The following is a 27,803-nucleotide window of genomic DNA, read 5'->3' as shown; positions in this document are numbered from 1 at the left end:
AGATGTCTCTTTTGGTGTAGCAAGGATACCAGTCAAGATACTGTAAGTCAGCCCTATCTTGATGCCCTGTCAATACAAAACCATAGGATTTATTGAGGTTTTGCAATTAAATACCTTTTCTAATCTCAACAGGTAATAATCTCTGTACTCTAAGTGGTTCATGGTTAACATGTTTGCTTTGACTGCATTTTTATATTGTTTTAAATTTGATTTTTAGTAATACAATTTTAATTAACCAAAGATACAGCCTTTAAACCTTATCAGATATACCTTCACTTGTAAACTACAGTTTCTCATGCAATCAATTTTTTTTTTTTGCAAGTGCTGCCTAGTGGATTGCACTATATGCAAATGAGTCAAAAGACAACTGATGGACATCCAACCTAAATTAATTGAGTTGAAAGTCAAACTAATCAAAAGCAAAGAAAAACATTCTGGGGAGGTAAATGTGAATTTAAGTGTTTGTTAAAGAATACAAATACTCCAAAGTTTGTTTATGAGTTTGAAAAGCCTTTCCAGTTCAACTTTATTTATTTTGGTTTTATTCCAAGTGAATTTTTACCTTCTAAATTTCACATTCAGTCTCAGGGTTAAATGAACAACAACAACAAAAAAATGTAATATAAGTCACACCTGAAATTCCCAAGGATCACTTGCTTTCACATCAATGTCCAAACTCTCCAAAACTACATTTCATGTAAGTTTAACTGGAAAAAGATAAAAATGTCAATTTGTGATCCTGCTCAGGTATGTGAAAAGGATTTTGAAGTGAATAGTAAATCTGTCAGAGATCTTGAAAGAGAAACTGGATTTAGTCTCTCCTTGTCTGAAAATTCAAGTTGTTTTTTTAGAATAAAGTCTAATTTGAGCATGAATAAAATTGGTATAGCACCGTCTTCTCAATTAAGCCTACTGCTTAGAAGTCAATGCAGGGGTGGGCTGCTGGGGGTTCATAGGGATTTGGGAGAACCTCTAGCTAAGATTCTGTGCAGTTTGGAGAACCCCCAAATCCAACTTCTGGCTGGCCCTGCCCACCCTGCCCCACCCCTCCCAGGAGTCCCCACGTGGCCCGTTTTGGATACAGGTAAGTGGAGGGTGCACATGGAGGCTCAGGGAGGGCAAAAAAGAGGCCTACTGGAAGTTCGGGAAGGCTAAAAATGGGCCCATTTCCAGCCTCCAGAGGGCCCCGGGAGCCTGGGGAGGCCATTTTTGGAACCTGGAGGCTTGAGGAAAGCAAACCCACTCCTGCCAGGGTGCAGGAGGCTGACTAGGCCACATCCACCATGGCTACGCCCACTCAGCAACCGGGCAGAGAACCTCTTGGTAAAATTTTTGAAGCCCACCCCTGAGTCAATGTATTATGAACAACTTGAATAGAAGAATAGAAAATATCATTAATGAACCTGCAGCTGATACAAAAGCAAATGGGATAGCAATATTTTAGAGAACAATAGTGGTGAATATCTGTAGCTCAGGTGTAGGATGAGGGTGAATTTTGTTCTCTGAGCTTGTGGGTTGGTTTCCAAACATTTAGATACCAGGCTAGGTAATGTGAGATATAAGACCCAAATAGTTTAATCCTCACAATTCATAAACAAGTCTGGTTCACAAAATCAAAAGTTTATCAGAGACAAAATGAAAAATAAAAAGCGGTTGCAAGCGCGGCCTCTTAGACCCTTCCCAAATGGATTGAGTTCAAAGACCGCAAGAAGCAGTTTTCAAGCTACACATTTTATACTCCTACACAATGCACGCCATGCCTAAGAATCCCTCCCAACTCCCCTTTATTTTCCTAAGTCATTCTCCAAGTTATTTTACACTTTAAAAGAGTCATCTTGACAATTCCTGTCTAACAACGACTACCTTATCATGTTTACTTTTTTTTTTATATAGAAACTTTATTAAGGTTTTTTACAAAACAAAAAAAGAAATAAAAAAGAGAAAAAGGAAAAACAAACATTCAAACAGAAACATAAAACACATAAGTATAATAACATTTTCAGTTAGTATCGGATGTGCAATGTTTTAACTATTTACATAAATAGTACTTGGTGACATTTCAACTCACTTTTAACCAATATTTAACACACCTTTAGATCTTTCTTTCATTTTGTCATGCAACCACTTGTACCACCTTTCCCACACCATATAGTAAACTGACTTCTCATAATTTAATTCATAAGTTAATTTAGTCATCTCTGCGCACTCGAATATTTTCTTAATTGTAAGCTCTTCTGGTGGTTGAGTTTTCTCTTTCCAGTACTGTGCGTATGCCAATCTGGCGGCTGTAATTATGTGGATCATTAAATGTGTCATTTCCTTTCTATATGGCTTCTTTATTATTCCCAGGAGGAAAATCTCTGGTGTTAGTTCAATATCTTCGTCAATTATTTCTTGTAACCACCTCCTAATTTTATTCCAGTATCCTTTCGCTTCCGGGCATGTCCACCACATGTGAAAGAAGGTGCCTTGGCCATGGCCGCATTTCCAACAATTGGGATGTATGTTGGGATATATCTTTGCTAGTCTGGCCGGGGCTAAGTACCATCTATGCAACATTTTGTATCATGTTTACTTTTAACTTCACCTTGCTTGGGCAGATGTTCCTTTCTTACTGACAGTGGTTTTGCCCAAGGCGCAGGTTCCTGTCTCCAAGGGAGCTTTTAGGAAGTCATTACACATTGTCTCTACTAATTAACAATTTGTGATCAGTTTGCAACAGTAAGAACATCGTAGCTTTTTAATACATTAAACACTTCTATAAAAGAGTAACTTATTATCCATTTTCTTCAGTAACATCTTCAGTGAAGTTTAGGGGATGTCAGTGTCAGTGTTATTCTGCTTATAAAGGATTCAGGTGTGGGTGTGTCAATTGAGGGTCAAGTGATGGGGTAGAACTTGATAAGCCATCACAATAGGTATAAACCAAGAAGACTAATTTCAACTTAGATAAATTCAAAGTTCTGCATCTGAGTAGGAAAAATCAAAGGCATAAATATAGGTGGCAGTGGGAACCATATTGGACAACATATGCGAAACAGTATGGTACACATGCAAGAAAGAAAACTAAAAAAAACGTAATACAGACTACATCAACAACAGTGTCATGGTTGAGTGAAGTCACTGTGCCAACTCTAAGCTCTGATATAAAGCCTTGTCAGTAGTTCCAAAGTGTTGCTCAGATAATATAGGCAGCCAGGAGTGTGGTAGAGAGAACAATCACTATTACTATAGCATTTCTACCAGAAGTCACTGCAGCTATGAATTACAGAAACATAACTTGGTATGAACTGAAATCTCCCCCAAAATTCTCCTAAGAATGTTCATATTGAGTATTTTCATGATAATTTATTACACACTCAAGTACTTGTATGTTTCTGATACCTAGTCCTGCCCCTCTAATATTTATTTTCAGTATTTGGCATGTAGAAGCTGATATGTTTAAACTCTAGGCAGAAACTCACTTCTTTTTAACCTTTGTCTTCCCTATTAAAAATATCCTTTTTGAGGAGGGAAAATCATTCTGCTTTATGTACTTTATCTTCCACTACTGCCTCTTTCAGTTCGTTATAGTAAAATATCATTTTTCATATTTCCTATTGGTTTAATGCCACACACTTCTGGGCCATTCTGTAATTTTTTCATTCTGTTCTCAGCAATTTCCATGTTGTCCTCCCTTATTTCCATTATCCATTTCATTCACCAGAAAGAGTAATCACAAAGAAGCAAATAAATCATGTTGTAGTTGTAGATTTATTTCTTTGCAGTGTGCATGAATGAATATACTTATGCTTAAACCACATATTTTTTCTGAGGAAATAACAGTCTCATCCATTTTTCTGTAATGTCTTATCTCCATGTATCATTCCTGTCATATAATGGAGGGGGGGAAGCCTCCTGGAAGCATTAATTGAGGAGGTTGTACACTTTCTCTCCAAAAGTGTGTTACAAACCCATGAGATCTCCCTTCATGTCCAATCACAATAACCCAAAAGCAGTGGTGAAATCTAAATTTTTTTACTACTGGTTCTGTGGCTGTGGCTAAGTGGGCGTGGCTTGGTGGGCATGGCTTGGTGGGTGTGGCAGGGGAAGGATACTGCAAAATCCCCATTCCCACCCCACTCCAGGGGAAGGATACTGTAAAATCTCCATTCCCACCCCAGTAGTTCTCTGAACTAAAAATTTCCGCTACCGGTTCTCCAACTGCTCAAAATTTCCGCTACCGGTTCTCCAAACTGCTCAAAACTTCCGCTACCGGTTCTCCAGAACCTGCTGGATTTCACCCCTGCCCAAAAGGACATATTTTAGTTCGTTCATGATCAAATCTATACCTTCATTTCCTTGCCATCATCCATCAACTTCTTTCTACAAGATCACTTTTTCAGATCCTTCTTCTTTCTCTTAGTTTCATAGACAGAAAATATATATCATATATTATACATTTCTCTTAATTGCATTTATTAATGACACTTTAACCATGTATTCTCTTCAATTCCATCTCACATTCTTTATGTTATCATGGTCACCAGAGTAGTAAGTTCTATTACTCAACATGGCTTTGGTAAATCAAGGATTTCACATGCTTGTAGCAAAATGGAGAAGATGTAGGTTAGGTTGCCAATCTTAGTCAGACCCATGCTGCCCATAGCATTCCTTGTTACTTGTAAGAGTAGTAAATCAGAGGTGGGTTTCAGCTTTGTTCTGGAGAACTGGTAGCAGAAATTTTGAGTAATTCGGAGAACCGGTAAATGCCACCTCTGACTGGCCCCACCCCCATCTATTCTCTGCCTCTCGAGTCCCAGCTGATTGGGAGGAAATGGGGATTTTGCAGTATCCTTCCCCTGGAGTGGGGTGGGAACGGAGATTTTACAGTATCCTTCCCCTGCCACGCCCACCAAGCCACACCCACAGAACCGGTAGTAAAAATTTTTGAAACCCACCACTGTAGTAAATGCCTATTTGAGTACATTTTAACCAGTATGCTATTAGCATAACCAACTTTACCTCAAGCATGCTTTCATGTTACAAGCAGGATAGAATGTTCTAGACTCTATACAGTGTGAATCGATAGTTGCTAGGGCATTTCAAAAAGTAAAATCTAAAAGTGCAGTGTGCCATTGCCGGACAGATAACTGAAGTTGATCTGAGGAGAGGATGCAGCAGTAAATAAGGACAGAAGATTAAACTAGACTCTAAAAGAAAGGGTAATCACAAGAGCTGAATGCTCTCAAGAAACCAGAATCTCTTACTTCCCCAGGCATAAGTATATTCCAGTTATATTCAAACTTAAATTTTGCTGGCTTATAGATGATTTTTTTTTAAAGTGTTGCACAGTACTTTCTGTACATTGAGGTCAGCTGTGGCCATCAATCAATGGACACTTTGCCTTTGGCAGCACATGTTTCCATAAAAAAGAGTCTTTGGCAGGCCCCCTTTAGCTAGAAATGACAGAGCAACCTCTGTGTCAAGACATATACTTGATAAATTTTGCATGTGCTGTTGACTGACAGAAGTTCTGGCTTCCTGTTGAAGCAGCCTGTACAAGCTTCAAAGCACACAGAAATCCTTTTCTTCATCCCAAGTGAAAAGCCCTGAAGGGGGGAAAAAGAGAGAGAGAGAGAGAGAGAGACTGCAGTCAAGTTGAGCCAGAAGACCGTGCTTTTTACGGATGGGGTTGGGGGCCATGCTGGCGTTCAGCAAGCTGAAATAGTTCCTTTTCCCCCTTCCTGCCTGCATTTGCTTGTCACTTGCAATCACTTTGCAGTTCCCTCAGACTTCTGATGGGGTGCTTAGCAGGTTCAATTATGTGAAATAACAGTCTGATTGAATGATCCTGCAGCTGAACGGGTATAAATCTAATTCACACACTCCCACCACTGGCCGAGATTCCCTATCTTTGGAAATCAGGAAGGAGGGTGGAGCGGTAGCCCTTTGTTTAGTCTGTGTGGATATGGTAATTATGAGCAGCTGGGGCTTCTGCTTGGCTTCGCTTCACTTTTAAGGTAATGCCCCAGCTACAGGGATTCTGAAACCCACCGGGGATTTCCTTCTTAAAGACAGAGTAAACACTGCTCAAGTCTTCAAAAACCTTAGTCGATTAAGGGTGGCAGAGCCTTGCACATTAGTTGCAATGCTTTCCACTTGTTTCCTATGCTGACTGCTGCTATGGGTCTTGCCCAAAGACTCCAGGAGACAAAATGGGGTGGGCGGGGGGGGGGGGGAGAAAAGAATGAGAGCATGAGCGCAGAATTCAGCATCCTCACTATTTCTGTTTAAAATGAAGGGTTATTGTCAAGGGTGGGATTCAACTGCTTCAGACCAGTTCAGGAGAAGAACCGGATGCTAATTTTACATCTGGTTCGCCAAACCGGTAGTTGAAAGGACTGGCTGGCCCCACCCACCCACCCCACCCCTCCCAGGAGTCTCCACGTGGCCCATTTTGGATGCCAGGTAAGTGCAGAGCCCACATGGAGGCTCTAGGAGGGTGAAAAATGGGCCTCCCTGAAGTTCCGGAAGTCTGGAAGCCGGCCTGTTTCTGGCCTCCCGAGGGCCTCTGGAGCCTGGGGAAGGCCATTTTCACCCTCCCGGAGGCTTGAGAAAAGCCTCTGGAGTTTGGGGAGGGTGAAAATGCCCCCCTCCACTGTGGTGCAGGAGGCTGACTAGGCCACGTCCACCAGGGGTGGGTTCTACTTACCTTTACTACTGGTTTGCAACAGACAGAGTAAACACTGCTTCTTTTGTGTTGCACACGCAATCACTTCCCTTGTGTGTGTGCCTTGCTTCTGCACATGTGCAGAAGCTTCTGCACATGCGCAGATTGCCAATGACAACATCCAGGGCAGTGGGCGGGGCCTCCTGCCAGTTTTACTACTGGTTCTTGTGAAGCAGTCCAAACCAGGGGCAACCCACCACTGACGCTCCCCATGGCCATGCTGACCCAGCAACTGGGCAGAGGACCGGTTGCTACATTTTTTGAATCCCACCCCTTTGGATTACTGAGCATTCAGTAGAGTTGAATTGGCACTGAGGACCCCACTTCACATCATAGCTTGGCTACCTGGTGTGGAACAAAAAAACATCTCAAGGAATCTCTCTCTTTCCTCAAAGTAGGGATGTCCAAACTTGGCAACTTTAACATTTGTGGATTTCAGAACCTTCCCATCTTTATAGAAGCCACAGATGTACAGATGAAGCAGCAGCATCAAGGACATGACACCTCTTCACAGAGTCCTTGTGACAGACTGTCCAGGAGGGGACTGTAGGGGCCCAAAACAGTTCAAGAAGGTAAGCAAATCTTATTGCCCCCACCAGGGGTCGATTCTACTTACCTTAACTACCAGTTTGCAACGGGGCCACGTGTGTGAGGTTGCTTTGCTCGTACGTGCATGTGCTCTTCTGCACATGCGCAGAAGCGTTCTGATGACGTTGGGATTGGTGGGTGGAGCCTCCCGCCAGTTTTACTACCAGTTCTATAGAACCAGTCAGAACCGGGGGCAACCCACCACTGGCCCCCACCCTCTATTTAACGGACATTGATTGCATGGGTGTGGCTGCCATCTTGACTTTTTTGAGTCCCTGTAGGAGATAACAGTAGGAACCTCCAATTTCTATGACAACAAAATAAAAACTGTGCATCAGCTTTCTTATTTTCTTCTCTTCCTTCTGTGTTATATCTTTTCAGTTAAGCCAAAAAGCGGGGAGGATCTGCTTATTACTATCATCTAAGACACTCTAGAATTGGCTCACATGGTTAGGATGCTGGCTCGACAATCAGCAAGCCCGTGTTCGAGACCTGAGTGCTGCTGCATGATGGGGTGAGCTCCTGTCATTTGCTCCAGCTGGCTGACTTAGCAGTTTGAAAGCAAGCAATCATGAGTAGATAGATGGATACCAATTTGGTGGGCATTTTAATGGGGACATGAAAGGAACCTCTAATTGGGCATCCCCTGAGCAGCTAATCTTTCAACCTGGAAGTGCTTCTATGCTTCCAATATGACAATGAGCCAGTCACTCTAGAAACCATTTAGGCCGAAAAAGAGCGAATACAAGCTAGATTAAAAAAAAAAAAGCTTACTAGTGTTCAGAAAAGTGATCATGGGGATATCATTAGAGATCAGCTGAGATCTTTGCTCATCTCCATGAGAAATAATTGAAATAAGCAAATTTGCCAGATTATTATAGATACACTGAATGTTGCTGGATTTTGTTCTTCTAGAATAGAATATGCACTGAATCCTGCAGGTATAGGCAGCCATATTTGCCCCTACATTAAACCCTGAAGCAATTTATTTTGATCCTACTGACTCAATGTCCTTTGTAACTAAATTTTAAATTCAATGCAAGACTAATTGACCAAGTATGTTGGATTCGGTTACAACCATGCTGTTAGTGAATCAACTACCTTATAGGAGATGTGGAATAGACTTAGTGCTACAGTTGGTGCACAGCTGAAATATAAATCATTGAAATAACAGGAACAGATCTGTTGAATAAGTATACACAAACTTTTCAAAAGTTCATCCATGTTCACATCATTAGTCCTAGCAAGCTGCCTGGATGAAGACCATTGGTTAAGTTGTAGATACAGATGAAAGTCTCATCATAGTCTGGAATCATAGTTATGTTAATTCTGTTTGTCTAAACCAGTCTGACATATTGTTCAACCCATGGAGGTGGGAAATGTATATGCATCGTCTATGCATAATTTTTGTTCAGTCTCTGAGTAAAGAGATATGAGGCTGAAGTAGCCACCAAAAGGGGGAGATCCAATTATAATATTGCTACTACTACTATCAATTTTTTTTCCTGTCACCATAGACAAACTTCAGTGGGGTCACTAAAAGGGCAAAGTGTAATTCAACTTTTAGGGTTGCCAGGTGTCCACTATTTGAGCCGACAGTCCGCTTTTTTCACATTATGTTCACTATTTTTTTTTCACAAAATAGTGGACTTTTTTTTATTCAAAAGCTTTATGATGAAATGGTACGTAATCTAAAGCTGTACAGTCTAAGAGAACAAGGATAGGAGAATCGCGTTTTGTCTTTTTTTTCATAAGTTAGAATGAGACAAAGATTGAATATCTATAGAACTCGATTCTCCGAAAAAATTAATGATGAGATTAAAATAAAAATATATTATAAAATTATGTACAGTTCACATTTTTAAAATGTATTGTAGCTTGTGTCGACTGACCTAAAATGGCATGTTAAAATGTTTGTAAGAAAATATATAATTTAATTGTAATTTTTTTTTATTTTTTTACTACTCAACCCCCCCCCCCCCGCTTGTCCGCTATTTTTTGGAAGCAGACCTGGCAACCCTATAACTTTACTCATCCTATCTACAGTGGCCTTGATCTTAAGCAAGTCACCATATTGTTGTTGTTCAAGCTATATTTAAAACAATCAACCCATGAGGAATTGGCTGACCAACCCCTGAATAGCATCCAGGATGCAGGGCAAAAAGGCAGCTAACCAGCAAAACCCAGCTGCTTGTAGTTTGCTAGCTTGTCTGGTGCCAAATGATGGATAGATGCCTTGCTCATGGTGGGCAGCAAATCTGGCATGGCGTGTTGGCTAAACACATTGTAGGTCTAGAATCTAGATATTCGTCTCACAAAGGCTGATGGGTACAATTCACTCTCCACTGAAGTTCTGTGCTAGAGAATATAGGGCTATGAGTGGACTTTTGGAGGAGGTGTCCTATTTTCTGAACTAATGTATTGAACATTAAGGCCTTGAAGTTTGTAAATAATTATGATTACAAAGCAGCCAATTCTGCTAAATTGTTATAGGCTTTAAGAATCCCATATTTAGAGATGAATTTCTTATAACAACTGAATCAATGGCTACAAAATGTCCGAATATTTTTTGAACATCTTTTGAAGGTGCAGATCAGTGATGGATTGTTACCTGTTCACCCAGATCTGACGAACTGGTAGTGGTGGCAGCAGGAGGCTCCGCCCACCTGCCCAGATGTCTGTGCAGGCGCAGAAGCATCGCATGCGCGCACGAGCGTGTGCGTGCCCACGAGGCAAGCGGTAGTGGCCGAAATTGAAACCCACTACGGGTGCAGGTTATAGTTTTTATCCTTCCATACAAATTAACATCCCCATACACAAAAAAGTAGTACAGCAAATGAACAATTCCAGCCAGGCATTCATATAGTCTATTTTCTCGGAGGGGGGGAAGGGGAAGAATGATCTTTTTATATAGGGAACATGTGGCTCATGCTTTTCAAAGAAAGCAACCAGATCTGTAGCCTGGAGTGATAAAAAGAAGCTTTATCCTTTAATTCTCTTGTTTGTACAGAGGCCAGTCCAAGTCTGATCCTGATTAATGCTAATGTTTTGGTTTTGATTATGAAATTAATCCATTACAGAATTATAGATCTTTATACTCTAGTCATCTCACTGCTTATAAAAGATAGAAATTACCTTTTCCAACTTGGAGATTTCAGTTCATTTGCACAACATTCCTCATTTTAAAAAAAACAACACAACACATTACAAATCTATCGCTTACATTCTCACAGCACAACAGGAGGTTTTCTCGTGTGCCCGAACTCCCTTGGTCACTTGCAAAAGTGCTTGCTCAAACCAGCAAAACGTGAACAAATCATAATTGACTGTAAGTACAATTACCAATCTGCAGTGGCAGTTTCATTGCTTACAATAGCACAACGCTCCTGAACAACAAACGGACTGGTTCAAGTTTATTTCGAAAGGAACCCAAGCCACACTTATCAACAGATGTCATTCATGGTGCATCCATCAAAATGATGGTGTTTATGGAACAAGAAATTTAAAACCAACATTTGCGTTAGAGCAGTAATGGAAAGTGGCTCCTTTGCTTCAGCAGCTGAGGTTGGTTTATCAGGCAACGGGTTCGAACCTAGCCAAAGATCTGCAGGTTTGCAGAAACACCCTATTTAAAAATTTAAACCCCTTAGAGGATAATTGATGCTTCTGAAATATACCAGTACATATCCTAGGTGGTGTGTGTAGGCATTTTTTTCCTTATTTCTGCTACTCTTAATGTTCCACAAAGAATATAAACCTAAAAAGCAACAATAGTAGTCTTGAGATTTTATACCATATCTATATACATACATATACATTCAGAGAGAGAAAGAGAGAGAGAGAGAACTTAGAGCTTCATTGTTGCTGCACATGGAATCTTTGCTGACACAAATACCGTATTTTTTGGAGTATAAGACGCACCTTTTCCCCCTAAAAGGGGGTGAAAATTTAGGTGCGTCTTATACACCGAATGTAGCCCCGTCCAACCACTGGCCCCCACCCTTTGGCCTGTGCCTCACAGCAGTTACCTCCTTGCAAGTAAAACAGCAAGAAAAAACAGCTCCTTTCAGCTTCAGCACAGCCTAATTAGCACAAGTTGATTGGATCAGCCTCCCGACTCTCAGCTGATTTGCTCTCAGCTGTTTTGCGAAGGGCTCTGCTGCTTGCTGCAAGGAGGTAAATTGCTAGAGCAGATTTTTCTAATCAAGCTATGCTGAAAACGAAAATGAAAGTAAAGCAGGCTGTTCGCTGTTTGCTGCAATGAGGCAAAATTGCTCAGAGGCAGAGACAGAGGGAGATTTCTTTTTCTTCTTTTCCTCACCAAAAAAGGTAGGTGCGTTTTATAATCCTAAAAATATGATACATCTTTGGGTCGCATCAATAAGATTTAAGACTGCCAATGCCAAGCACAATAAATGTAGCATCGGTTTACAGTTATTTACAATGTTCTATGAAAAGGACATATTATTTTACACTTAAATAAGCTTCCCTTGTCAGAAATCATGTTGCTTGTATCAGGCCTGTATTAAAAAACAGCAAATAAAGTGATTTGCTCACCTGGAGAGGATGTTGTGGGATTCCATACCGTACAAGGCATATACAAAAAGAGGAGAAGGTCAAAGAACATGTGGCAGACCTAGAAGAAGATGGGGAGATAACATCATAATGGTTGAGGCTGCCAGAAAAACAAGATCCAGAACTTGATATTTTCCTCAATACTCAAAGAGGAGAAGGAGGAGGAGGAGGAGACCTATATCCTGAACTAAGAAATTGATTATAACGCAATCAAGCTTGACAGAGTGTTTATTAAAGCTAAGATCTATTCTCTAGGGCTACAAAAATCAGGTTGCTCAAATCTGGAGGACTTCTAGGTAGCTGCCCTTTTTCCCACCTCTCCTATGAGGAAATCATCCCAAGCTCTCAGGTGAACTGGAAGCTATTGTAGCTTGCAGTTTTGTGTGAAGCACACATCATGTGTTAGCTTTAGTTTTACTTAATCCAAACAAATCAGGATCAAAACCGTAATTTAAACAGGTTTCTTTGAAAATATTGTAAGTCACATTAAGAATATTTCCTAGTTTGGACAACCTAAAATAATTTCTCCAATTGTTGGCTTGCACTATCTTCCTGTTAGCTGTCGGGATCTCTCATGCATGTAATGGTAAACTACAGCTCAACATCTTTATATTGGGTACATAATTTGGACATATCCCTACCAGGAACCAATACAAATTAAACCTTAAATCGCAACACAAAAAAGACATACTGTTATGTTTTCTAACAGAAACATTCCACTGTATCTGATTGTTTTAATGTCTTACAAAATAAATGTATTTACAGTTCAAGTTCTTATGCATTGTCTTACATATTTTTATTCTAACCATTTCTAACTATAATAAGACTGGAGTATATAGATATATATATTTTCCAAGCAGCTTAAATGAATTCTAAATATGCACTCAGTCAAAATAAAACAAACAAACAACAACAACAAAAAACACCTACTGGCATAGATTTCATATGGTATAATCCTCACCCAATCGATGAGGGTTTTAACATATTTCCATGAGTTTAAATATGAAAAGAGCCCCTGGGAAACCGAAGCCTGATTAGTTTCCCCTTTTTAGTGCAGCCTGCAGAGTGTAAAACACAGCACATCAGAATTGAATTTGTCATCTCCAGACCTCACAGGAATTCTAGGAACTAAATAGTTAGGAAGCCATTCTGGTCCTTCTTGTTGCTTTAATCATAGTAGAAGTTTCAATTTAAACATTCAGGAAATCTCCCTTATTTAAAGCAATCAACTCACTGCTGAAAGGAGTCTGGCTTTAACTGTGTTTAATTTTTTGGCATCAGGCAGAAGTAGATTGGTTACAGCTAGTGCATGAAAAAATTCAACCTTATTTCCAACCCCCAACCCCCACCCCACTTAATCTTTTAAAATTCCAAAGTGTTGCTGCGTCATTTCTACTGAGACCTGCACAGGCTTCCAGTAATGACAAATCAGCAAAATCAGTAAGTAACTCAAAGCCTCAACTGGAAAATAGGCATAATACTGGAAAGTATAAGGAAAATCTCACCATAAAAGAGCCTTGGAGCTGGAGGTCCTTTGCCTATTAAAAAAAAACAGCAAGCAAGCAATCCAACAAACCCAAGCTCTGTGTTAAAGTTTAAATGTTAAAGTCCATGGTACCCAGTTTTACAAAAATGTATTCTGCCTGTGGTATCACCCTATTCAGGGAAGCTGAATGCTTTTGCAACTTGAGCCCAAGTTTGAAGACTGCCGGCTCACTTGATGGAATGTAAGACTGATAAGGCTGGACAAAATGGTGACCAGATAATAGGCAAGGAACTGAACTCGCTGGTCTTCATAATACTTGTGCAAATGCACTGTTTGCATTATGAATTGCAAATAGTTGACTATGGGTTGACTGGACTATGGGTTGACTATATTCTCCCTGGGTAAAGTGGAGCGATGGAGAAGAGATTATCAGATCAAGTTACCGTATCCCAGAGAGACTTCAGGAAATGCATTATTTATGTTTTTGTATATACTTAAAGGAAAATGTTTAATTGCAAGTACAGGTCTACGGAGGGAATGGCTTCTTTGACACTAGGGGAAAAGAAAAGATCACTTGCCAAAACTCAGCTGGAAAATGAGTGAAATCCATCCTCCTGCCAAAGAGCCTTAGATAACAGGATATTGGCAGCCAGGTTTTTGTTCCTCTCCAGCTGATTTCTTATTAAAAGCAATTGGCAACATTTTTATTTTATTTTTTATGTCTGCTGATAAATGTTACAAAGTACAAAACACATACAATTACAGAATCAGTTTTGCGAGCACAAGTTTTAAGAATGAACGGCTGATTTGCACAAGGATTTGAATATAAGAAATGCAAATGTGAGGTCAAATAGAGTAGTGGTTTCATCTATTGTATGTCTACCTTACAGATATTTGTCAGTATTTTTATTCTAAGAATCTGCTTAGGGCAAGGAAAGACCTTCCTGTTTTGGCAGGCAATTTGGGTAGCTAGATAAAGGTTTACTTCCCTTTATCATATTTTTCAATGTTTCCACTGTTTTAAAATAGATTCCCATGCATTCTAAATCTCTTGGGTGGATGACCTATCCTGAAAGATATGCCTATATGTAATTCACCATTGATTGCCTGCATCGGTCAGAATGGAAGATAAAACTGAATGGCTACCCAAGAACGTTAGCAGGCTTTGCTAATCTGGATTAGGAGCCCAGTGAAATCTCCTTTGCTTTGCAATGACAGGGAAGAGGTTGCAACCTCTCCTTACCCCCTACCCACCCCCAAAGGATCTACAACCATTCTACATCCTTTTCAAGATGCAGGACCACACTGGATTTGTGGTACAATCAAGTGCTTCTTTGTGTCTGCCTTGTGCCAATGTTCCCACCAGTTTATGAAGATGGAGACAGGCTGTTTAGTGTTTAATTTCTTCTCCCTCTTCACCTTTTGAGGATGTGAAGAACCTTATATTTCCCAAGATTACATGCAAAAGAATAAAAGGAATAGTTAAGCAGCATTTTTCCCCTTATCCGAAAACCTTTTTTTCCCTTGTTTTGGAGAAAGAAAAGACCTTGTTCCCTTAAATACTGAGTTTAAAAGCATAGAATTGGAAAGGTTCATTAAAACCATATTCAACTCCTTGCTTAGTGCCAGAATCTAAATTAAAGCAACCCAGACAGACGGCTGCTTAACTTCCATTTCAATTCTTCCTTGGAAGGAGAATCCAGCAACCCTTGGGGTAGTTGGTTCTACTGTCAAACTGCCTTTATGTAACTTAAATCCGTTATCTAATGTCCTGTACCCTGAGATGAAAGAAAGCACATTTTCATATTGTCCTATGTAACACTTATGTAACTTCCAGGTATTTGAACATTACTATCAAACCCTACCTCAGGTTTTTTTCTTCTCAAGGTTAGGCATTCCCATTTCCTTCAATTTCCTACAACCAAAATAAAAATCATAATAATCAGTTGATTTCTGTCTGCAAAACAAGATCCCAGATCTTTGTAGTACTTGTTCTAGTTTAAAACTTAGGTTTCTTCTTTCCTCCTTTCCCACAATCTAACTGTCTCTTGGCTTTGAGTTTTCCAGGTTTGGTGCTTAATATTCACGGGGCATTGATGTTATTTGCATTCCTATCTTCAAGACTCTCTCTGCAAACCAGATTGGAAACAACCACAAAACGAAATCAAGAACTTTTGGTAAGTAATTTATTATAGGAAGAAATCAATATCTGCTACGTCTCCAATGGAGGCCCCATTTATAGACAATTAAGGTCTGTATTAAGAATGTAAATTCTTGGGCCACTTTCTTCCACCTGTACCTGCAACTGCTTTGAAGATTATCTGTTGTGTGGGTTGTTCCCTTGTTTTAAACTATTTGCTTCTGAACTGAAAACTAGCTTCCATGTCCCTTTTTCCTTCATTCTCCCATATTTCCAATGAAACCTGATTATTCTTCGCCCATCCTTCTACATGGCAAGTAGGGGTGTTTTTACTTAATACACTTCTCTCTGGGTGTCTGTAGAGGAACCTTCCTCTCCTTCTTAGGGGAAACTGTATGGTACAGAAACCTAGACAAAAAAGTATTTCCACTTATTAGAGAGGAGGCTTCATGGGAGAATCCAGACAGTTTTTCGTTGGTCAAGACAACTCCAGACATGATCAAGGAGGAAAATATGAGGTAGGAGAATATCTATCCAATTTAGAGTTGGGAAGGGAGGAATGGTTATTTCCTGGAGGTTTGTCCCTTGATCCCCTTCTCCAAAACTCAGATGGATCAGTTTTCCTGAATGACGTATTGCCTACCACTGCCTCCTGGTTGTCTAAATATGAGTTTCTTTCCCCTCGGAGGCAAAATAGTCATTGTATTGTGGATGGATTACAAGTCTGGTTAAGAGTCTGGAGTTTGTGTGGGTATAGCACATGAATGTGTTTTCTGCTATTTCTCAGGATTTTCTATACCTGGATGCCCCTTCCATTGAATTAGATATTCCAATTGTTCTTGCAGTGGGAATCCAAAATAGATTTTACCTTAAATTGTTCTTCTCAAACTGGAGGGGAGTTGGATGTAGGAATGTAAGTTGCATGGAAAGCATTCAAGATCCAGAAGGGGATGGGATAAAACCAACTATATTTTTTATCATAGGTGGGAGTTGAAGAGGAAAGTTAGCTGAGCATCAATTTTCTTGGAGCATGGAACTTAGCAGAAAGCCATGTCCCAGCAGAAATAGGAAGGTCATATTGCCAATGACAGTCAGCATCTTCCTTGTAGGAAGCCTTGACAACATCCATCTGTTATTTGAAAAGCTAGTATGGTGCCTAAAATTACTGTTGAAAATGCAAAACCTCAAGGAGGATGGAGAGTCTGGCAACAGGTGGGGATGGTAGCCATATGAGGCCTGAAATGCTGAAATGTGAGTAGAAGATTGAACTAAATAATAACGCAAACTTGGTAAGCTTTCAATTTGCCCATGAAATTAGTACAATTGTCTATGAAAGGACAGTTGTTTTCCAGAAGAGGGACTGTCCATTTTATAGCTTCTCCAATCTCCCCAGAAATGATCTTTGGGGAATTCCCTGCTATCCATTCATACTGAGTGTTGAAGGATTTAAATCCATCAGACTTCATCATACAAATCAGGCAAGGAATGAAGGAATCTCAGTTTAGTTTCTATACTGCAGCTGGCTCTTGATAGCTTGATTCATCTGTTGTACAAGTTGGCTCACTGATGGCTTTAAAAAGTTATTCTGAATTGCCTCCTGGATCTATTGTTGCAGCATTCCAGCCTATTGCTGAAGAAAAGTATTAGCAGGCAAGGCAAGGCCAAGTGTGATTAGATACACAATGAATGTGTCTCCTTTGATCAAAATTTGAAAGACACTATGGGAAAGGTGTCAGTCACCATAACTTGTAACTAGATATTTGAGAAGTTTTCTTTATCTTCCTGTAGAATAGACTATAATCAATGACCAATCTGTAAAAAAACACTTGGTTACATAAAATTGTTATTGGTTAGGTAGGTAGGTAAACAAATTCACCCAAACTGCTGTGCATCTTACATATTACAAAACAGAATTTGGCTGCCCTTAAGGAAATAGGGACATGATGGTTCAGTGGCTAAGATGCTGAGCTTGTCAATCAGAAGGTTGGCAGTTCAGCAGTTCGAATCCCTAGCGTAATGGAGTGAGCTCCCGTTACTTGTCCCAGCTTCTGCCAACCTAGCAGTTTGAATGCATGTAAAAAAATGCAAGTAGAAAAATAGGGACCACTTTGATGGGAAGGTAACAGCGCTCCGTGCACCTTTGGCATTTAGTCATGCCGGCCACATGACCACAGAGACGTCTTTGGACAGCACTGGCCCTTCGGCTTAGAAACGGTGATGAGCATTGTCCCTAGAGTTGGAAACGACAAGCACACATGTGCGGGGGAACCTTTACCTTTACCTTTAAGAAAATAGTCATTTAAATCTGAAAGCAAAAGGTTTAAATGGAACTGATCAAAGTAACCAGGATATTTGTGTGGAATTTGCAGCTAATAGAGAGTGTCAGCATAAAATGAACAATACAGTAAGAGATGTTTGGTAGTTTCTATAGCTCCTTTATCACCTGGGAAGAATCTGGACTTAACTGGTCTCTCTTTGTATATTCCGTTTAAAACTGCTTAAGGAACTACATCAACCTATGCTAGAGTCGGGGCCTTCCTTAGTTATCCTCCTATAAAATGGTAATAAAGGAATTGCTGGAATTATTGTCAGGATTCTCACAATAAGATGAGCTAGAAACAGGCACAATCAACAGCCTCTGATGCAAGTAACTCTATACATGATTGTCCTGATACTAATTGCAGTACATTTTTCAGATGATCAGATGTTTATAGACACTTTGCTTTATCATAAATGATTATTACAACTCTTGGATATCTCAAAGCATGGCCAGTTGGATGCTCTATGCTGGAAGAAGGAGGAGGATGTCCCTTCATGTGTGTAGCATGTAAAAGTAGCATAGGATAGCTTTTGAAGCCATATGGTCAGACAATCCTTTTTAATGTTATGTCAAGTATACTCAGTCCTGAGCGCAATGCTGTGCTATGGATATAGCAAACCCTAAAATGGAAGACAATGTGCATAAAAACAGAAGGAAGGAAAGTAGGGACAAGGTACCCAATTCATAACTTGGAAATCAGACACAGAAGGCTGAGGTATTGTTCACGCTGGATACATTTAGCTACAGCTGAAGAACTATGACATGAATTTGGGATGTCCCAGACAAATTTGGAGCTGTGTTTGTCAGATGGTAACTTCTGGTGCAACTTATCAGACTACTTTTGAGATTGACAGGAGTCTTAAAAACACCAATTTATACTATTGTTCAGGAATCTAGGGTTCAAAGGAAGAAGAGAATCCCTCTGGTCAAGCTTAAAGTAACTCTCTGGATTTTGGTCTCAAGAGATATCAAGAATTCCCTTTCTAAAGTTTCAGTTCTATATTATTACTTTGACCTGATTGACTTTATTTTGCTTGAGGTGTTGGAATGTGTATTTGTTTGACATATTGGTAGAAAATCAGAATAGTTTTCTGCAAAAAAACATACATGGATGGTCTTGCTTTGTTATGCTGTAATATTCAGTTACAACTTAAGCCACACTTATTTTATTTATTTATTTTTTCCAATTTTTATTTATAAGTATAAACTAAACAGAACAATGAAACATACAAAACATAAAAACATATAAACATCCATTTCAATACATGTCTAGTTTGTCGCAACTATAATATACATTTCTCTTTGTATTTTGACTCTTCCTTATTTGGTCATTCCCTTTTATCTATCTAATATTGATCTTTGTTGACCTATGTCTGTTCTTTGTTTCCATCATATTATATTTGGTCATTTTATTTACTTCCTATTGCTTCATCTCTTTCCTATCTTTCAACCAACTATACCACTTTTCCCATACTAAGTAAAAGTCATGTTCTTCCCTATAAAATAATTAATATAAATAATTAAATAATATAAAATAATAAGCCACACTTATTTTAATAGAAGAGTTGTTTATAAGCAATGAATTAATTCACAAGCAAAAAATAGGTGAGCAGAGTCACCTTGAATAGCTCTGCTGCTTAGTTCTAGTTCATGTGGAGCTTGTACAACCATATGTGTAAAGGCCCCCTTTCTATGTACAGCCATTACATATGGTGGTTTTCACGACAAGAAAACTGGCATAGAGTTATTCAGTGCCTAATATCAAAACTCATCTTCAGTCCCATTCAGTCATTTGAGTGATGAGCACAAGAGCCATTCATCCTTGTCTCCTCTATCATTTCCCACCCCCACCCCCATAGGATGGGCACAAGAAGCTTTCTGTCCATGAAAACTGGGGTATGTGCCCTGGGGATTTTATTTCTGGAATGTTTTTCTTTCTAGTGCTCACCCAGATCTGGTTCTTTTTCAAATTCAAAACTTTATTTTGCTGTCTCCTCCCACCACCCCATGTTTGGCCCCATTCTGGTCATTTTTAAGAGAATTGTCCGGTTGTGGACAGATGTAAAGACAGAAGAGTACGGCAGAGTCTCAAGCCCAGCTATATAATTTCTTTCCATCTTTATATTGAGTTGGGAAGATTAAAAAAGTTCTTCCATGCCACATCGTTCTTGCTGCAGTTACTTGTATCATCACACATTTTTAGGTAAGTTCAGTTCCTTTGGGCCTTCTCACCTACTGTAGATTTCCAGGTATGGTCACAGACCAGAAAACTTTTCCAGACCCTTTCTTATCCACTATATTTTTCTTTTAATTCAGGGCATGTGTAAAATTCTTAATTCGAAAGAAATTAGGACAATGATAATACAAATTCTCCACAAGGTTATTCCTACAGCACATACATAATTATTCACTGTTCTTTTTAAAGATTTTTGTTTTGTTTGGTATACACATTAGTCCAATTGCAGACATTGTTGTGTAAATAGAAAGGCATTTATTTAGAGATGCCTGTAAGCATTTTGTACATAAGGTTCCCAGACCAGAATGCATTGCAGGATGCTTATCTGGATTGAAAGAGTGAAACATCTGAAGACACTTACCCTAAAGGGGTACTTAGGCTTAGTTGATATTTCAGTGTTTTTAAGTGACAAGGGTCACCAATAATTTCAGTTTAAATCTGTGTATTCCCCTATCCATGTTAATGGAAGGAATAATTTGACTCCTAAATGAACATGTCCAATATTTCCTATTCCTTCACCAGCTTTCCTATTATTGATTAGAAAGTTCTCTGCACTTCTCATACTGTATTATTTATTTACTTGCTGATTTCTTCAGTTTTTAAACTGCCATAATCAAAAGACTAGTGGTAAAACACAGTACAATTCAATCTACACCATATTTGGTAAATACCATTTAAAATGCCCACAGTGAATAACAATAACAACAACAATAATAATCACTAAGTACCACCAATTACACACAGAGAGAGAGGGGGGGGAGAGAGGCATGAAAGGACAATTTGAAAACAATAACAAAATTTTGGGATTTGCAGATTGAAGTTGAATGCTTATAGAAAAACAAATCTGCTATTACACCAATTGCGATTGGGCCCTTGGAATGATAGCTAAAGGACTTCATCAATATCTGGCAACACTGAATTTATCAGACCTAAACACTCTACTTTTACAAATAACTACTCTGCTTGGAACTGCCTATATTCTTAGGCATTACCTTAATAATTCTCATGGCCTTGGTTAGGACTTGAATTTTTCCACCAGCCTTAGACTGTGAATCTAACTGCAGATTACCCACACATAACTTCCATCAGTTAATTTCAAAAGGCAGCATTATTGGAACAACTTGCTTCCTGCAATGATATCTTTAACACCCTAAAACAACAATATATGACTTGAGAAGGACTGGATAAGTGGATAAAAATGCCAAATCCAGTCTAAACATATGGCCAAGAGTGTAACCAACCAGCCATAATAATAATAATATCACATATATTATGCCAATACACTATGACATCCTTGATTCTTCTAAGAAACTTGATGCATTTGAAGGCCAACATCAGCTAAAAATTGGCAGTTTTGATTTTACATTGTAAACATGCATGTATATATTTATATTTAAAATAATCAGAATAAAATCCGGTATTTTTTCATTGTAAGTTAGTTTCTGCAAATGCCCAGAGACATATAGATATATACAATGTCATAAAGGTAAGAATAATATTATGGAGTGAGCTGTTTGCTATTAAAGAATATTATATATTTTACATTCATTTATTGACCAATACTATTTTTAATACTGTATTTGTCATATTCCAAAACAGTATTACTTATAACATATATCATTTATTAAATAATTATTTTAAGAGGTTTATATGGGCTACAGTTCATGAAACAGTTACACAAAGAAGATTGGGTACAAATGTGAACTCTCAAATCACTGCAGTGCATTTCAGTGCAAACAAAATAATTCCATTGGAAAATCATAGATGGCATATTATCCCAATAAGATTAGTACAGAGAGACAGAAATTGATGCACATGGGTCTGTACAAGAGATTGTATATGATTGTATTATGTCTTCCTTAATATAAAAGTTTTTTTAAAAAGGAATCAAGTTTTTTTAAAAAATTAAGACTGTAAAATATTAGAACAGAATAATCCACTCAATGTACTTACAAAATATTTGGTTGTGGGTAGTCAGGATCAACAAATCTTTGTTGTCAAATGCTCTGTTAACAGAGTTGTGCAGACAGATAACTCTGTAAAGATGAATGTATTGATTATAAACTCCTGAGAAAAAGTAATTTTATTACATTTTACAAACCACACACCAATACAACAATATAAACTAGCAATTAAAAGGAACAATAAAGAGTAAAAAGAGAATAGGAATAGAAACATAAATAGAAGCAAAGAATGATTTCTGACTTCTTCTTTCAAGAGTATAAAGAATGCTTGCTTTTGACTTTTCTTTTAAGGCTGTAAATTGTAATAAAATGTCAATCTACCCCCCCAAAAAAGAAAAGGGAGAAATATTTTTTCTCTTTTTAAATTTTAAAGTCATTGAAACCATATGTTAAAAATTGATTTTTCTCCATCGTGTGTATGGTGAGCAGTAATAGGACAATGTGATGCATTCTGTGCTTCAAGAAATAGTCAGTGGCCCATACTGATCAAGATCTCTTTTCTGAGATCTTCATCAACTCCATCCAGTCCTATCCTGCCTATCAGCCCACCAATTCCTTCTTTCTACATTTATTTTGTGATTTGATTCTTATTCATTCTTCCCACATGACCAAATCACAATACACTTCCTTCACAGTGGCCATTCATTCTTTATTTCAATCCACATTCATTCAACAGATTCATCCTTGATTCTATGTCTTGTCTCACAACACAAATTTTGTAAGTACTCCATTCATGCTGAACTAGGCTTATTTTTACTTTCTGACATCCTCATCTCTCCTCAAATCGAATTCCATCTAATGAACCTGGTAGAAGCATGCTCTATACACAGCTGTTTTTGTTTCCTATAGCAAACAATCATTAAATACTCGTGATTTAAAAATCTAAGAATGTGATGAGTGGGTGCATTGTATATAAAATTAAGATATTGTATCTTTAAAAAAAAATCCTTTAGTGTTGAAAATATGGGAGGATTTGAGGTTCAAATACAATAGACATTTTCGATAGTTTTTTTTGGGGGGGAGAAAGAAAATCTTCATGGTTTTAAGTAATTAGATTTCACTTTTTCTGGCTTCATAATCGACTAATCCTGTTGCTTAATTTCTAACAGTTGGTCCGCTTACCAGGATTAGTATCTCCTGATGCCATTATGTTCAGTGTATTTCAAATTTTTTTACTACCAGTTCTGTGGGTGTGGCTTGGTGGGCATGGCATGGCTTGGTGGGTGTGGCTAGGTGGGCATGGCAGGGATAGGATACAGTATCCTACTGTAAAATCTTCATCTCCTCTCCAATCCAGGGGAAGGATACTGCAAAATCCCCATTTCCTCCCAATCAGCTGGGACTTGGGAGGCAGAGAATAGATGGGGGCGGGACCAGACAGAATTTTTACTACCGGTTCTCCGAACTACTCAAAATTTCCGCTACCGGTTCTCCAGAACTGGTCAGAACCTGCTGAAACCCACCTCTGATTATGTTGTTCTATACTATAAAGGTACCAATAAAAGTGAATATTTGTAGTTCAGAGTTGAAATGGAGACTCCGTGGATAGCCCCAAGGACCCCTCACGTTATAAAGGGTTTCTTTCCTGACTGTGTGCATGAGTTCAATCCTGAAATACTCATTATTATATTTCAGAAGTACATGTTAAAGATCTATCTCTTTACTGATGCTCTTCCTGGGCCTATAGGATCTTCTATTTTAAATCCCTATATTTTAGGTTAAGTTTTTTAAAATTCTTTATCATTTTCACTGTAATACTTTAATCTTACTTTTTTGCTTTGATGTTTTCCCTTCTTCAAAATGCTTTTACAGGACAAAATATAGAACAAATGAAAAAGTAGGCCTGTACAAGTATGAACAGTGAGATGGCTAATAATTCTGTTAGGCTTGCAGTTTAAAAGCAATTTACTTAATGTCCTGCTTTTTAACCAGTAGCCTTAAGAAATATTTTGTAATTCTTCAACATTTGAACTATGTAGATTACAAACCCCTGTGATCATTTGTACCATAAACCACAGAGGCTGTGTATTTAATTCTTTTACATTTGGGATTTAAATTCCTTAATCACAGGGCATCGAAATATATATGAGCCAATATTCTCAACTTTTGCAACTTTTAAAGGAAAACATAATATTAATTTTGCACAATGGACATAAAATGCTGCCTAAATGTCATTTATGTGATGGTCTCATCAATTTGGGCTCAAATCTTAGACCGGGAGGATTTTTCATCAGGTTCGCCTGATTCGCCAGTTGCGTCCCTTTCTGGATCGGGACTCCCTACACACAGTCACTCATGCCCTCGTCACCTCCCGCCTGGACTATTGTAATGCTCTCTACATGGGGCTCCCCTTGAGGAGCAGCCAGAGGCTCCAACTGGCGCAGAGTGCGGCCGCGCAGGTGGTTATGGGAGCAACATGGCGCTCCCGTGTGACACCTCTCCTGCGCAAGCTGCACTGGCTCCCGGTGGTCTTCCATGTGCGCTTCAAGGTTTTGGTTACCACCTTTAGAGCGCTCCATGGCTTAGGACCTGGTTACTTACAGGACCGCCTACTACCACAAACAGCCTCCCACCGGCCGGTACGCTCTCATAGAGAGGGGCTCCTCCGGGTGCTGTCAGCCAAGCAGTGTCGACTGGCGGCCCCCAGTGGGCGGGCCTTCTCTGTGGGGGCACCCACTATCTGGAACAAGCTCCCCCCGGAGGATCCCGGATCTGCGCACTTTCCGCTGTGCTCTTAAGACCCTCTTATTTCAGCAAGCCAGCCTGGCCTAATTTTTCTCCCCTTTCTTTTAAATTTTTAAACTGAAATTTTAATTTGTTTTTAAATTATTGGGATTTTAAATTGTCGTGGGCTAAATTATTTAATTTGGTTTTAAATTGTTTCTAACTTTTGTATTTCTGTATTTTATCCTGTGCCTGTTCACTGCCCTGAGTCCTTCGGGAGTAGGGCGGTATACAAATTTAATAAAACATAAACAAACATAAACAAACAAATCTACTTCACAGAAAAGCTAGAATCTCATGCCCTTAACCTAATGGTAGCTTTCTACAGCAGTGCTAATCTTAGTCTTATGTTGTTGTTTACGATTTATAGGCTTAATTTTTAATTAAGCCTATAAATTTTTATATATAAAGATTGAAAATCCATCAATTGTCTGGGTTTTTGTGGGACTGCCTGTTTCTTATTGTTTCTGCTTTCCTCACTGGTCCAACCGGTCAGGATGCCTTCCATCCAAAAATGTCCTCTTGTTGTACACAGGACTCATGACTTCTCTGTGGCAATGCCTGTCCTGGAGCACAACATCCCTCCAGAAATCCAGATGATTTTAACTTTGCTACTTTTTTCATAAGGCATTGAAGATTTGCCACTCAAGCTTTTGGAACAGGAGTTTGGCAAGCTTTATTGATTAATACCTTTTTTTAAAAAAAAAATTGTGATAATTGCTTTGACCTCAGACATTGAGTTTGGATTGTTGTTTTTTTATCCTTTTTTTAAAAAGTTTTTTATTTTTTAAACAAACAAACATTTAATATATCAGTCATTCCTTCCGTGTGACATCTCAGTGTTGTCTCCAATCATTCTTCTTTTTGTTATTTCTTCTGTCTTCATTCTCATCCAATCAATTACAACAATTCATCACTAACAAAATATTCTGATTATAGCATATTGTTTTTTTATCCTTGTACACCACGTAGAGTCATTGCTATGAGATGGGCATCCATATATCTCATTTAAATAATCTCTTCACCCACACATATACACAAATGCAATACACAAAGTAAAACTTTAGTGAATGTTTGAAATTGTTTTTAATTGGACTTTGATCAGGGAAAGAATGGATCAGAAGTTACCCAGATTAGTGGCTAATCTGTGGGAAATAAATCCTCTTTTTCTTTGCCCCAGTCTGTGTACTAAAGAATTTTAATAATAAAATCAAAGATGCAGCAAAAGTGGCAAATACAAGAGAGCTGGCATGAAGGCAGAGAAGATTTAAAAAGAAACATTTATTTGAAACTAAAGTTTTAATCTGATCACCTGTACAATATAATTTTTCACTCATTGTTCAACTTTGAATAATATTGTTAAAGTAACACAAAGGACTTTTTTGTTTAAAAGAAAATTATATGTTGATCTGCAAACTCTTAAAACTGGAGTCTAAGGTTTTGGTGATTTGTTTTACATGTTAGAAATTAAACAATTTTTAAAATAAAAATCTGCATAGAATATTTGGGAATTGTCTGCACCAAAATGCATATATTGATATATACATACCAAAGCTCCCAAATATATTGTGTTAAGAAGATTTCCTTGCAGAATTGTGAACATTGCTTATAATAGAAAATTGTATAGAATGCATGCACTGTTTTCAAATAAGAAAAAGACAGTTGAGTATAAAATTTAAAAGCAACAATACATTTTCCCTTTTCTTTAGTGACATTCAGAACTATCTACTTGATATAACTGAACAACAGTCATACTTTTATTATAATTTTTCATATTAGAAATATGAACTTAATCTCATATTAAAATAAACCAATATATTAGTTTTGATTTCCAGAGAAGAAGTTATAATACTTTGCTGTGCAAAAATAAGAACATGTAGGCAGATAAAAGGCTAAAACATTTAAAATCACATAATAAATATGAACTGGAACCAACCAAAAAATGTTCCTGATTCATATCTAAAACCCACCTTTTCATTTAAAAGTTCTCAAGGTGGCTTTTGGATTTTACAGTTTACTGTTAGTTAGTTAGTTGAAACAAAGATTTCTTTCACTAAAGCCAGTGGTGGGTTGCCCCCGGTTCGGACTGGTTCTATAGAACCGGTAGTAAAACCGTCAGGAGGCTCCGCCCACTGACCCTGACGTCATGAGAAGCGATCTCTGCATGCGCAGAAGCAAGGCGCATGCGCAGAAGCAAAGCGTGTGCGTGAGTGAAGCGAGCACGCGTGCACGATCCCATTGCGAACTGGTAGTAAAGGTAAGTAGAACCCACCCCTGACTAAAGCCGTGTATTCATACATAACATGAGAAACAGATTTTCTGAAACGAGCGCTGATATGTGAGAGCTAGTTTCTCCAATTTTGCTCTTCACTTTGCACAAAAAACAATAGCCTATTTGAATCTTGCCATTTGTGAAACAGGCAATTTCGGTCTTTGACAACAACTTCCATAATTGAATTGGGAATTAATCTGGCTTCCCCATCACTCTTAAATGTTTGCAAGCTACTGAATATAATTATTCAACGTCCTGATAGTACTGTCATTTAATCTACTGATCACATTAGTTCTGAAGCATTAAGTTTACGTGTTCTTTAAATAAGACATTGGAATGTTGAAGGAAATGACCCTACTAATGCTAAACACAGCTCCAAACTACTTGCCTAACTATTCCAGTTACAAAGTAAGAAGAATCACAGGGTGAATCTGTAGCAAAGGGGAATAATTTAAGCATCCCTGCCAGACCCCCTTCTTCAAAGAGTTCCACATGAAAGATAATTATGGCTGGCTGCTACAAGTCAGGCTGAACTTCTTGATGTACCCTGGTTGATTTAGCTTGGGAGTTTCTAACGCTTCTGCCAACACTTCTTTCATTTTAAATCTAAGAAAAACAGAAAGGAAGTTGCTAGTTCTGACCCAGTTCCAGAAACAGATATAGGGTTTAACAAACCTTGTGCCAGTCTTGAAGTACAATCTTGCCCATGTCACTTTGCAATCTTGCACATGTAGAATGTTTAAATGAGAAATTCCCTTCAAAAGCAATGAAACTGACTAGATATAA

At 38.5% G+C, this 27,803-nt stretch overlaps 2 long non-coding RNA genes across 3 annotated transcripts in view; one reads left to right on the top strand and one right to left on the bottom strand.

Annotated features, from left to right (window-relative positions):
• Positions 1–3,734: 3,734 nt before the first annotated feature.
• LOC117666393 (uncharacterized) overlaps positions 3,735–27,803 on the bottom strand; it is a 41,426-nt gene continuing 17,357 nt past the window's right edge. The window contains exons 2-4 of one of the 2 annotated variants that reach the window (XR_004591763.2): positions 22,011–22,093; positions 11,858–11,936; positions 3,735–5,591 (exon numbers count right to left, since the gene is read on the bottom strand). This is a non-coding gene — a long non-coding RNA (uncharacterized LOC117666393). Of the gene's footprint in view, positions 5,592–11,857; positions 11,937–13,380; positions 13,527–22,010; positions 22,094–27,803 lie in introns of those variants that run through there. The other variant, XR_004591764.3, reaches the window with a different exon arrangement.
• LOC117666392 (uncharacterized) lies at positions 5,120–10,157 on the top strand. Its single transcript, XR_004591761.2, has 4 exons — positions 5,120–5,204; positions 7,152–7,284; positions 7,682–7,814; positions 9,887–10,157. It is a non-coding gene; the product is annotated as an uncharacterized LOC117666392 (long non-coding RNA).

Source organism: Pantherophis guttatus, chromosome 1 (genome assembly GCF_059756535.1).
Source record: "Pantherophis guttatus breed Tessera chromosome 1, ASM5975653v1, whole genome shotgun sequence".
Classification (NCBI taxonomy): domain Eukaryota; kingdom Metazoa; phylum Chordata; class Lepidosauria; order Squamata; family Colubridae; genus Pantherophis; species Pantherophis guttatus.
Note: the sequence above shows the minus strand (reverse complement) of the source record. Positions and strands in the feature narration are given on the sequence as shown.